Source organism: Oryctolagus cuniculus, chromosome 13, assembly GCF_964237555.1.
Source record: "Oryctolagus cuniculus chromosome 13, mOryCun1.1, whole genome shotgun sequence".
In the NCBI taxonomy this organism is placed as follows: domain Eukaryota; kingdom Metazoa; phylum Chordata; class Mammalia; order Lagomorpha; family Leporidae; genus Oryctolagus; species Oryctolagus cuniculus.
The window spans coordinates 20797358-20810175 of NC_091444.1; the positions used below are offsets into that span (position 1 = coordinate 20797358).

General features: G+C 57.1%; 1 protein-coding gene and 1 long non-coding RNA gene across 4 annotated transcripts in view; one reads left to right on the forward strand and one right to left on the reverse strand.

Annotated features, from left to right (window-relative positions):
- The window catches only part of LEMD1 (LEM domain containing 1), a 49955-nt gene extending 37141 nt beyond the window's left edge, over positions 1–12814 (reverse strand). Inside the window, exon 1 of one of the 2 annotated variants that reach the window (XM_070055183.1) lies at positions 11247–12814. The gene's annotated coding sequence lies outside the window, so the exon portion shown is untranslated. Of the gene's footprint in view, positions 1–9050; positions 9252–11246 lie in introns of those variants that run through there. The other variant, XM_051821231.2, reaches the window with a different exon arrangement.
- LOC138844930 (uncharacterized) lies at positions 20–4348 on the forward strand. Of its 2 annotated transcripts, XR_011381383.1 has the most exons (3): positions 20–944; positions 2459–2571; positions 2662–4348. It is a non-coding gene; the product is annotated as an uncharacterized lncRNA (long non-coding RNA). The 2 variants fall into 2 exon arrangements; XR_011381382.1 differs by having other exon boundaries at positions 2459–4348.
- Positions 12815–12818: the final 4 nt, after the last annotated feature.

The following is a 12818-nucleotide window of genomic DNA, read 5'->3' on the forward strand; positions in this document are numbered from 1 at the left end:
CCGTGCCAACCTAATTTAACTTCAGCACAAACACAAGGAGGCGCCGGTGGGCCTCATCGGTGGACTGCCGTAATGAAGTCAAGAGAGGTGGAGTTACCAGCCCAAGGGCTGCCCAGAGGCTGGGGAGAAAAAGAACTCAAACTCAAGAGTCCAGGGCGCCCGGGGAAACACCCACAGGGGATGATGGGCAGTTTGGCCGTGTGCTCTAGGGAGACCAGGGAAGTGGAAGAAACTGATATGAATTCACTAAGGATTCTCATGTAAGGAGAAAGAGAAAGAGAGCCAGCGAGCGAGAGAGAGAGAGATGCTGGCATTGTGGCACAGTGGGTTAAGCTGCAGCCTGCAACGCCAGCATCCCATGTGAGCGCTAGAGTCCTGGCTGCTCCACTTCCAGTCCAGGTCCCTGCTAATGTGCCTGGGAAAGTAACAGAAGAAGGCCCAAGTGCTTGGGCCCCTGCACCCATGTGGGAGAACCAGACAGAGTTCTGGGCTCCTGGCTTCAGCCTGGCCCAGCCCTGGCTGTTGCATCCATTTGAGGAGTGAACCAATGGGTGGGAGGTTGATCTCTCCCTCTCTCTCTTTCAAATGAATAAATAAATCTAAAGAAAGGAAAAGAAAAAGAACCAGGACAGGGTGAGATAAATAGCATGCTGCAGAAGCACAGTGGTCTGGGCCTTCCTCGCACACCTGGGCACCCCTGTCACCCACTCTGCACAAGGCCGTTGTTGCTGCTTTTATTTTGCATAAGGCAAGATCCGTCAGACTCCTAACTCGTGCCTCTCAAGAAAGACTGCTGGGATTTAAAAACAGGCAAGACAAAATGTAACCGGAGAAAATGCAATGGCTTGATTAAATGCGGGGACAGAGGGAACTGTCTGAAACGGCTTAAGGGGGCAGCAGTAGAGCCGGCCTGCCCGCTTCCCAGCTGGGTGGGGAAGGATAAGGTAAGTGACGAACCCCACTGGGTCCTCCTCTTCAGCAATGGAAATCGCTGGTACCTTCCCTATAGGGCACTCCCAACAAGCCAATAGGTTATTTTTAAATTTTTATTTATTTATATATTAAGATTTATAAATTTATTTGCAGTTACAGAGAGAGGAAGACACACACACACACACACACACACACACAGATCTTCCATCCACTGGTTCACACCCCCAAATGGCTGCAACGGCCAGAGCTGGGCCAATCTGAAGCCAGGAGCCAGGAGCTTCTTCTAGGTTTCCCATGTGGGTGCAGGGGCCCAAGGACTGGGGCCATCTTCTACTGCTTTCCCAGGCCACAGCAGAGAGCTGGATCGTCCATAGGGAATGCCGGCACTGAAGGCTGGGGCTTTAACCCGCTAAGCCACCTCGGCAGCACTATGTAAATATTTTCCATTATTCCAACTCTTCCTGGGCCCTACCCTCAGAATGTCTGTTGCTGAGGAGGCCCCACCCCTTTTACATTCGCCCTTTGGAGATCCTGCACGGTTGGGAAGACTCCAAGGGCTCCCAGGCTGTGGCTCCCGCTCTGAACAGAGCACCAGTTTCCAAACACGCAACCCAAACGTTTACCAACACCCAGACTTTGGATTCTCCAAACAAAGACTTGGAAAATTGACACATTTGTCTCCATCAAAGAAAATAAATGATAGGCTTGGGTTATTAGGATGCAGAAGCATTTTGTTTACATTTCCCAGAATTGCTTTCGACAGAACAGCAGCCAGCAGGTGGAACCACTTCCATTTCAACAGTCAGGCTACGAGGAAGAAACCGGCATTTCTAGAATACCTGCTCGGACAGATCTCTGGGGTTTAAGTCAAGCCAGATTCAGAAAGGATGACAGCCGGTGTTCAACCACCATGGCGGCTGAGCCCCTCCTCCGTGTGGAGCGATTCTCTAGGGCCACAGGGTCGTCGTGAGGCTGCGGCCGCGTCACTCCTCAGAACTCCCGTACTCGCAGCATCCTGAAATACAGGTCCCAGTGTTTGCAGTCTCCCCCTGTGTTCTGTCTGCGCAGTCCTGGGCCTTAGCTTGGTTTTGTTTGCTTATTCCCCCCATTTTATTCCATCTCTTGAAGGGGGCGAGTTTTCGTTGCCAATCACCCAGGTATTCAATGTGTTGCGCCTCTTAGTCTCAACCTCGAGAGCTTCCTCCTCTCATTAAAACGTGGATCCAATTTCTCTTCCCTTAATGCCACCCGCTGTTATTAAACCGAAATAACGGAAATAGTAAAAGCCAGATGTCACTTCAGTCTCAGGTTGGCTGTGGGCACAATTTCCTCTCAAGTTCAGTCTTGCTAGTTACCAGCCCCAGCCTTCAGAAGAAGGCACAATTTAAATGTAAATGCAATTCACATAGGCGAGCACAGCGCAGATTTGCAGTTTCAATTGCCAGTAAGCGTTTGCAAGGGGGAAATCTACTCAAGCGAAGATCAGCAGCTGTCAGTCTGAAGCCTGCGTCTCTCCCCACTCCAGGTAACCTGCCTCTCCCAGAGCCACCTGACGCCAAGTCGCAGCTGGACCGTTCAAAGGGAGAGGCCGACGAATGAGCCACTGAGGCATTGCCCCAGATCTTACAGCTGATGGAGGTGGGGTGGGGGCTGGGTTTCCTGGAGCTCCGCCAATCGCCCTGATTGTTGAGGGCAGGTGATCATTAGCTGACCCACGTCTTTCAGCAGGTACTCAGGAGCTCTCCCACGGGACAGGATTTCCGCTTGACCTAAATCAGGGGGAGGCAGCGGACACAAGGATGCGAAAGCTACAGTCCGTCTTTCAAGAGAAAAGCAAGGAAAGGCAAGGAGGTGTCAGCAGAGTTGCCGCAGGAGCGCAGAGTGCAGAGCCCCACAGGGCCAAAGCCTCATCTCAGCCCGGAGCTTCCAGGCTGAGCGAGAGTTTGCGCTATTGCTAGGGGCGGGGGAAGAACATTCTAGGAGTGAGGTGATGGACAAAGGGGCATGAGTCTGCTTGCTCGGGCTGCAGCCAGCTGGTGAAGGAGTTCATGGGCCCTGCCCAGGAGCTTCTTCCAGGTCTCCCAGGTGGGTGCAGGGGCCCAAGGACTTGGGCCACCTTCCACTGCTTTCCCAGGCCATAGCAGAGAGCTGGGTCAGAAGTGGAGCAGCCAGGACTCGAACCAGTGCCCATATGGGATGCCTATACCGGAGGCAGCAGCTTTACCTGCTATGCCACAGTGCCGGGCCCCCAAAAACACATCCTTTAAAAAAATACTGAAATACTGAGTGGAGGACAGGTTAGTAGGGCAGAGTCTGGGGGCTCCAGCACTACTTGGGGGTTTGACCACCGTCTAGAAATGGGATGATTCAGCTTGGTGGAGGACTAGAGAGGAAGACACAGGATTCATGAATGATTCAGGAAACAGAGCAGCTAGGGTGAGATTCCCGATTGCTGTTCACTCCTCTTGCAGAGTCGCCACCTTGGCCCAGTCTCTGGGCTCGGCCACACACTGTCTTACAGAAGGAATGCTATGGAGCTTGGTCCACCCAGCACCGACACACTAAAGCTGCTACTGCGCTGTCTGGCCAGGCCTGGACCACACACATCACTTGAAGGCTGCACTCCCACAGATAATCCATAACCCGCTCCTGGTTGGCTCCGGAATGAATTATACCTTTTAGAGCAAATATGCCTTCCTAATTAATCTTTCTTAGGCTAATATTAAAATTAACTAATATTCTCTGAGCCCGTGCCAGCTGGGCAGGGGAAGGAGAAGTGGGGCCGGGCAGGGACGTTGCACCAAGGCTGCAGTTAAATGTCTGTGGATCCACTGCAGGGCTCGCCCACGAGGCCAGGAGCTGGGTCCAGCTCTCAGAGGGACAGGACAGCGCGTGATTAGAGACACAAAGCCCCCGGGAGCGCAGTTCCAGAGCCCTGCTGTGACAGCAGATGAGAAGTGGAATGAAACAGAATCTCTGCTCTCAAGGAGCTGTCAGTCCAAGGGGAGGGGGTGGACAGGAAATGATGGGGACCCTTTTTTCTGGCAAAGGCCGTACAAAATGAGCGACTTAAAAATTAGCCTGCTGGGGCCGGCGCAGTGGTGCAGGAGGTTAATCCTCTGCCTGCGGTGCCAGATTCCATATGAGCGCCGGTCCTAGTCCCGGCTGCTCCTCTTCCAATCCAGCTCTCTGCTGTGGCCTGAGAAAGCAGTGGAGGATGGCCCAAGTGCTTGGGCTCCTGCACCCGCATGGGAGACCAGGAAGCAGCTCCTGGCTCCTGGTTTCGGATCGGCGCAGCTCCAGCCATTGCAGCCATTTGGGGAGTGAACCAACGGAAGGAAGACCTTTCTCTCTGTCTCTCCCTTTGACTGTAACTCTACCTCTCAAATAAATAAATAAAATCTTTTAAAAAAAATTAGCCTGCTACAGATTCATTGAATTTCAAGGCTCGCCCGTGGCTGTCCTGGCGGGCCAGACCCAGTGATTTTGCGGGGCTGGAGTCCCCCACCCCTGCTGCGGTGACGTTTCTGGCATTCCATCTTCTCCAACACAATAAGCCAAGAACACGGTCGGTCGGCGGGCAGGGAGAACCGACAAACGTCCGTGAAACAGGCATTTTATAAACACAATGCGAAATATGCTCTTAATAAAATGAGTGCCCATGATTCCTTCTTTCCACGATTCTAGTACAGCCTTCTAATGCGAGGCAAGATGTGGTCATGGGGCCGGTGCTGTGGCACAGCAGGTAAAGCTTCCGCCTGCGATGCTGGCATTCATACGGGCAGAACTCAAAATTCAGCCCATCTACAGCAGGCTCGTTTTTTAAGTCGATCGTTTTGGATGGCCCAGGAATGATGTTATAAATACCCTGGGCAGGAAGAAGTTTCCCCACCCCTGCGGCAGGGAATGGTGGGAGGGAGCGGCACACAGCATCACAGAGCAAGGGGCTCCAAGCCGCACCCCGCAGAGCAGAATCCCCACGCCTTAGAGGAGACCCTGTGAAGACAGCTACAGAGAGAGCTACAACGGAAGCAGAAGGAAACAGAGGGAGGCTGAGACAGACGGGAGCCCACAGCCTCCACCTCAACTGTGGCTGCAGGAGGGCCTGCGCCTTGACCCAGCTGCCTGCTGCCCCGCGGACAACGCCGGTCGGCACCCGCACACAGTGAGAACAACCGCTGCAGGGAGTCCTGGCTGTGCCGACCTCTCCCGAGGCTACTCCGAGGGTGGGGAGCAATCCGGTGACAGCGAGGAGGCCAGGATGGAAGACGGGCGGAGGCCTTGGAAGCAGGACTCTGGGCTCTTGGGTGCCCTCCTAGTACAGCGGGAGCCACTGGGGGTGTCATGGTGGGGTTTTGGTTTTTTTAATTTTAAAACTTAACCTTCTGGGCTGGTGCTGTGGCACAGCGGGTTAAGCCACCATCTGAAGTGCCGGCATCCTGTATGGGCACCAGTTTGAGCCCCGGCTGCTCTGCTTGCAACGCAGCTCCCTGCTAATGCACCTGGGAAAGCAGTGGAAGATGGCCCAGTGCTTGGACCCCTGCACCCTCATAGGAGACCCGGATGAAGCTCCTGGCTCCTGGCTCCTGGCTTAGGCCAGTCCCAGCTGTTGCAGCCATATGGGGACTGAACCAGCAGATGGAAGATCTCTCTGTGTCTCTCGTCTCTCTCTGTGTAACTCTCCTCTCTCTCCCTCTGTGTAACTCTTTCAAATAAATAAATACATCTTTAAAAAAACAAACACTTGACCATGTTTCAAACAGAAGTAAACTCAAAGCAAGTAAAGAGAGCACAGTGAAACCCACATGTGTAGCCCTCACCTTGCTTCTGCAGTTGTCAACACTGCCAATCTTGTCCCCAAAGAGCTTTGTGTGGGGGCCGACAGGATGGCATTTCTGGGTGGGAAGGACTGCGGGGAAGCAGCGGGACTGGGAATGGTCAAGGCTAGGTTGCAGCAATCCATCCATCCATCCAACCTTCCCCGAGTCGAGTTCTGCGCGTGCCTGGCCCTGTCCTTGGTGCTGTGGATTGAAGGGTAAACATGGCGGATGCCTGCTCTCCTCCAGCTCCCGTTCTCGGAGGGCGAAGCAGACCAGCAAAGGGGAAGAACAGGAAGAGTCGGGGGCGCCCAGGAGAGAGGGTGTGCTCTAGATCGGCTGGGGAGTGGGCAGGGGGCATGCCTGGCTCGTTGGGCCAGCAGGAAGCGGGGGTCAGGAGCAGCATGAGGGGGAGCCTGGCGGGAGGTGTGGCTGAGAGGAGATGAAGGCTTGCGCTACGGCGGCAGCAGAGGGGACCGAGACAAGTGGGCTTGAGGGATTCAGGACGGAAAAGCAACGGGATCTGGTGATGGGTTCAAGGTGGACAGACGGTAGAGGGTGCTCAGATTTCTAGCTTGAATGTCTCTAGGGACAGGGGTGCTCTTCAGTGAGAGGGGGAAGAGGGGTCACAGGAAAAGCCCAGACCCCCACGTGGCTCCCTCCTCGTCTCCCGAAGCAAGGACACCGCTTCCACCGCCATCCCTGCGCCTTCTGGATCAGACAGTCGCCCTGGGTGATGCCAGGTGATGGCCGTCACCACCACCGCCCTGCCACCAGCACGCCTCCACCGCTGGGCACCTAGGGTGGGGAGGACACTCCTGGCCCAGCCTCACGGGTCTGGGCAGTGGGAGAGACGGAGCAGACACAACCAGAGGAATGCGGTACCCACCGCACAGTCTGATCTCGGGTGGATGTGGTGCCTGCAGCCTCGTCACCGTCCCTGGCTGTGTCCCCGTCCCTGGCCGTGTGGGGCTTGGCTCATCTCCACGCCCCCCTGTGTGGGCACCTCTGAGGGCTGAATTTAAAGGGATGAGGAGGTTGCTGGGAGGCAGGTCTGGGATGAGAACGTCCCTCACCCTGGGACTTCTGCACTTCTGAAAGGTGACCTGCAGAACCAGCGGGGGCGGGGGAGGAAGAGACCCCAACGGGCCATCTGAACGGAACCTCACAGCGGCTCGGGCAGCTGCCTGCTCCCGGAGAGGACTCCACGCCCACAGCCCGCTTCTCAGCCTTCTCTGCCCTTGCTGCACCCTACCCTGGAAGGGCATTTTTCTCTCGGCTGTCTGTTTCGGTGGGGGCCGGGGACGGGGTGCGGGCAGGGACAGGCATTCAGGGTCATTGTCTGGGAACGAATCCTGGACAGCAGGAGGCTGCGGCTCTCGCTCCTCATCCCGTCATCTGTCACCCAGCGAGGGCGGCCGGCAGCCAGGCCTAATGAAGACAGAGAGGCGGTTCCGGCTGTGCACAGGTGCCGCTCTCATTACCAGGTAAGGTGACATTCCAAAGCACCTCATTACCGAGCAGACACCGGACGGGGCCGGGGCACATATTGATGGCAGCGGGGCCAGCCAGCGTCTGTCTCAAGTCCCACAGCCCCTGAGGCAGGAGAAGCGAGAGGGAGGCGTCTCTGGTGTCAAACCCGCAGCCGCTCACTGCGGAGAAAAATGAATTCTTGCTACCCCGACATGGAGGGTCACGCTGCAGACTCTGCGGCCTGCAGGCCGAGGGTCCTTTGCCCATCCCAGCTCCTGAGGGACCCCGCTCCCAGGGAATGACTGGGTGGGGCTGGGGGTGATGCCCACCGAGTCTGGATGCTGGAGACAAGCGGTGGCCAACAGCTTGCAGGCGGGACAGGCGCAGGTGGGCCGCCAAAGCCGGCCGCCATAGGAGGTGAGGCCAGGGCAGTGGTCCCTGATGGCCTGCGGGGTCCCCTGGGACGGGGGAGCCTCCCCATTGTCTCGTGGTCCAGGAGAGGCGGACGAGGCAGACGTGGCTCCCGAAGGCGGGGACAAAGTAGCCAACGTTAGAGCCACCTGCCACACAGCCTCCAGCGCCCGCACGGCCCAAGGCCGCCCCACTGGGCCGGGAGCCCCAGGGACCGCGGGGTGCCCCGCGCATGCGCGCTGGGCCGCTGGGCGCCCCCGCCCCCGCGCCGCTCGATTTGAAACCGGCAGCAGACGGAACTCGGCTTAAAAATAACTGTTTTGACAGTTCCGATGTAAATATGTGAGTGACGCGTGGGGCTGTTTTGCCTTCACACCTCCCCTCACCCCGCGCTCCTTACCCCAGCCCAGATCGGCTGCGGCTGAGATGACGGGAGAGCGCCGCCTGCAGGATGCTCCCCGAAATGCAGCCGTGGGAGGTGACACGTGCTGAGCGCTCGGCCGCTGGGGGGCGCCCGCTCCCTCTGGCCTCCTCACACTGCCCTTCGGGGCAGACGTTTTTATATACCATTTCTTGTCTCTGACTCCAGAAACCAGAAGCTAGTCTGGGGCACCATTGAGCTAACTTAATAATTCCTGCCTTCGCCATACCCATCTTCAGTTCAAATTTGACCTGTATTTTCTGAATTTCTACTCCATGCCCATTCCCAGTGCTCCAGGCAGTGGAATATGTGAGATATGCAAAACGCACCTTTGCCAGACTCATCCGGAGCACCTGCCCTGTGCCACGTGTGGAGCTAAGTCCGCGTTTGAGCCCAGCCACCCGATGCAGGCAGCTATGCCCTGGGACAAATACCCGATAACTAACTGCCTGGTGCTCCCTCCCTCCTGTTCCAACCCCAGGGGTCCTCAAAAAGAGAGGAGGCAGGAAGGAGCCTGCAGGTTTCAGACTGTTGGAGAGGAGAGGACTCTGGGAGCAAGGGGGCTCACATTCCATGGTGACAGTGACGTCTCCTATGGCACCTGCTGGCAGGGTCGCCCGGCTCTGTGTACACAGAAGTGGCAGAAGTCCCAAGATGTTGGCAGAGAGGACAGAAGGGTCCTCAGGATCTGTGTCCAGAACACTGCGTCTTCTCCATCCTTCCAGGCTCGGCTCTGATTCCACCTCCTCCGAGAAGCCTTCCCCGACCTTCCCCACACACAGCCCCCAGCTCGAAGCACTTGGCTTCTGCTCGCATCGTGCACGCCGTGGCGCTTGCAGTGGTGCTTTTTACGAAGCTGCGAGTTCCTCAAGGGCTGGAATGGCGCCTGCCTGCCCTGCGCCCCCCCTGCAGCTCCCCCTGCAGAACACGGCGTCAGGGCTCCCCGTCGCTTCGATGGATCCGGTCGACCGCGGTGTGCAGCCCACGTTTCCTACCTGTGGGTAAGGCCTGGGATGCAGACAGCAGAGGGGTGAAGGCAGGCTTCCCAGCTCCCTCCTGGAGACGGGGGCAAGGCGGCCACTCCCTCGGGAGCTGTGGGTCCACTGCCCTGTCCCCCACCTGCCTGTGTGGCCTGCCCCAAGCCCGAGGGTCTGGGATTACAGCTTCTGGCTTGAGCTCTCTGCTCCCTCTCAGGGCCCCCTGCTTCAGAGATCACTCAACTCCCTGTCTTCCCAGTTCAAGTGGAACCATGATGTAATAATTCCCATAAAATACTCATTTCCCTGACAACCAGAGCTCCTGTCTGCTGGTTCCCTCCCCAGATGCCTGCGACAGTCAGGGCCAAAGCCAGGAGCTGGGAACTGAAGCCAGCAAGTGGCAGAGACCCGACTACTTGAGCAGTCACGTCTGCCTCCCAGGGCGCCTGCGCATGAGCAGGAAGCTGGAGCCAGGAGCCAGAGCCAGGAATCCTGCTCGCGTGTGGGTCAGGGGCATCCTTGGCGGTGTCTTCACTGCCCACGGGAGTTCTTTCTCAAGCAGTTGATCGATACACGATTCACAGGCCGCATGGCCGTTCCTGTTCTGAGTGCTGTGCATCTCTCTCTCCTGAAAATTCCCACGTGTTCTGCAGCAGTTCTGAGGAGCCCAATGGAAGGTTTTTATTCTTTCTCAAAAGCACCTTTAAAATTATGTGGTTGAAGGCTGTGGTGTAATGGGTAAAGTCACAGCCTGCAGCACTGGCATCCCACAGGGGCGCCAGTTCGAGTCCCAGCTGCTCCACTTCCGATCCCGCTCCCTGCTAATGCACCTGGGAAAGCAGAGGAAGATGGTCCAAACACCTGGAAGAAGCTCCTGGAAGAAGCTTTGGCCTGGCCAACCCCCAGTCATTGCAACCATTTGAGTGAACCAGTGCATGGAAGATTCTCTCTCTCTCTCTCTCTCTGTAACTATGCCTTTCAAATAAAATAAATCTTAAAAAAACAAAACGGTAGTCTTACCATTCTCTTAACCCACCTCCCCGATCTATTTCTCGGAGACACCAGGAAGCAGCGACTTGGCTTCCTTGGATTTATGGAGAGCACAGCCGAGGCTGCCAGGGTCCCAGGGGCCCAGGGCACAGCCGGAGCCCCCTCCTGAGCCCCATCACCTCCCGACTCTCCCTCCCAGCCTGCAGGCCCTCCTCTCAGCAGAGCTGCTCAGCTCCTGCTGCTGCAGAGTATGACTGTGTGAAACAAACGCCGATGCCCCATCTATGCTGACAACATAATTCATTTACTGCAAAGGATGTAATAAACTCTGTTTATTACAGCAATTAACAGAGCAGCGTTCGCCGGCATGCTTTTCAGTGGCAACCAGAAAAGTGCTTACTCCAGGTGCATAGATTCGGGAAACCGTGCAGCTTGAGCCAAAACGAAACCAACACGAGGCTTAGGAAGTGGGTTCCAGCCACCCCAGGAAAATGAGCCATCCAGGAGCCAGCTCAGCTGAGGCAGGACCTCAGTGCAGGAGTTAGAGGGTAGGGACTGCTACTTGACTGGGCTAAGATCTGGGTCATCTTCAAGGTCACAGTTTTAGGATATGAGACTCAGCTACCCCAGGTGCTGGGCTCGGAGGTCACTGACCCGCAGAGGAGAGTATGCGGATGTTAGCACCATTCACTCAGGGCTCCCCTGCCCCTGGGCGGAGGTGGGAACTTGGGAGGAGAGACAGAGCAAGGGCAGCTCTGAGAACTTTCATTAAACTGCGCCTTTGAGAGCATCGCTTTCGGTAATACCGAGTCAAGACCTCAAGTCTCTGGAGGGAAACAGGGCTGCCTGCTTCCCGGCCTGCAGAGGATCTGCTGTTTTGCTCTGGGACAAAGACATGAGGCCATTTGTCCTAGTTCTTTGGTAGAGGGACAGACCAGAAAGGAAAGCCTTGGTTTTGATTCCCCGCCCTTGTGTATCTGATCGCTGATGAACCAAACCTGGTTCTCTGTCCCCTTGCACCAACAGGACAGTCTGCAGAGCCAAGTCCGGCTTTCCCGAGAAGGGGAACCACTTGGTGTCACCACTGTGGGGCAAAAGTCCATCCTGAGACACCCAGCTTCCTTCATCCTCTCAGGGCAGCCTCCCAGGGAGACCAGGGGGAGTTTTGATCTTGAAAACAAGCACCTGGCGGACTAAGCCAGGAAGAAAAGTGAAGAGACAGACCTCTGAGGGGGTTCCCCGGGGGTCCTCCTTCCTTGCATCAGTCTTGTCCCTCCTCGGGCTGCTGGGAGAAGGCGCTGTGCTGTGGGATGAGGGCAGAAGCCAGCCTGGCCTCTCTGGAACGGAGAAAGTCAGAGCTCTGAGCATCATGAACAAGGGGATAAAAATAGCAGCGTTGCCATGGCAACGGAGGCTGGGAGAGTCCGGAGGATCTGTCTGGGTCCTGCCATCTCCCCCTCCTGCCTCGCCGCCTCCCGCCCCTCGGATGGAACGGAACGGATGGAACGTAGCAATGAGCTGAGCGAGGAGGGAGGGCTGCCCCAGAGGGGAAGGGAGGCGACCAGCCGCCCAGCGGGAAAAGCCTTGAACTCCAGAACCTGGGGGTTTCTGGCTTTTGGAATTTATTCCTCAGCGTACCCTCCTGGTGGGTGGTCTGACATCCTGGGCTCCCCTACAGAGCCAAGTTTCTGTGCCCCTGATCCCATGGGCACCCAGGTGGGACGGCCACACACCCCACACAGTGGACAAAGACCACTCCAGGATGGCCTGGGGGGTCTGGAGGATTCTGACATAGCCAGACGCCCTGGTGCGGGACTGTTCAGCAACATGGAACTGGGAAGCCATGTCTTGATCTTGCTTTCGTGTTGAAGGAACAGATTCCAGATCTTGGCTCTTGGGGTGCTCGGTACTCTCACCGGCTCTGCGCAGGATCAGCACGAGACCTGCAGGGCCAGCCTGCCAGGAGCCAAATGCACACGGCCACCCAGGCGGTTCCTTCCCTGCCGTAAGGCCACCACCTTCACGTCTCCAAAAGTTCAAGGCACATCTGACGCCACGCGCCCTCCGACTGTGTGCCTGCCCGCGGGAGCCATGGGAGTCCTTGTCACCTCTGACAGAGAGGAGGAAGTGATTCGCAGAGGTCAGGAGTCAGTGGGGAGCTGGGGGCTGCGGCTCTCCATCCAAAGCCAGCCAGCCGTTGGCCCCTCTAACCGCCAGCACTTCCCAAGCCACCGGGCAAACTCCAGCCGGGGGCACTTCCCCTTGCAGACAGCAAGAACTGAGCGCAGGGCGGTAGGCACACTGGCAGCTGTGCAGGGGCTGCCTGGGTCACACAGCTGCGGACCAGTGCTGCTCCTTGAGATTCCTCCTAGAATCTCTAGAGCAGGTGGTGGTGGAGGGAGAGACAGAGAGAGTATATGCGGGGTGGCACCTGTGATGACCTGGACAGGGCCTGCAGCCAGAGTCCAGGCCACCTCACTCACCCCCCTGGGGCCCTGCAGGGGAGAGTTCTAGCAACAGCTCAGCTAACTCGGTTTGCTGATTCCCCCACCTCCTCACGGTTGCCGCGTGCCCAGGGCATGCGCTGGGGCCCAGGGTCCCTGCAGCTCCTCCATTTCCACTGCCCTGAGCCCCACAGAGGCTCCTACCCACACCCACAGAGCCCTGGACTCCCAGGGGTGCAGGGCAGAAGTTAGCACCACCCCCTCCTCACAGCTGAGGAAAGTAAAATGTGACCAGCGCAGGATTGTGAGTCACCAGGTCCTCAAGCTGGAACCCCGGAGAGCAGGTCCCCAG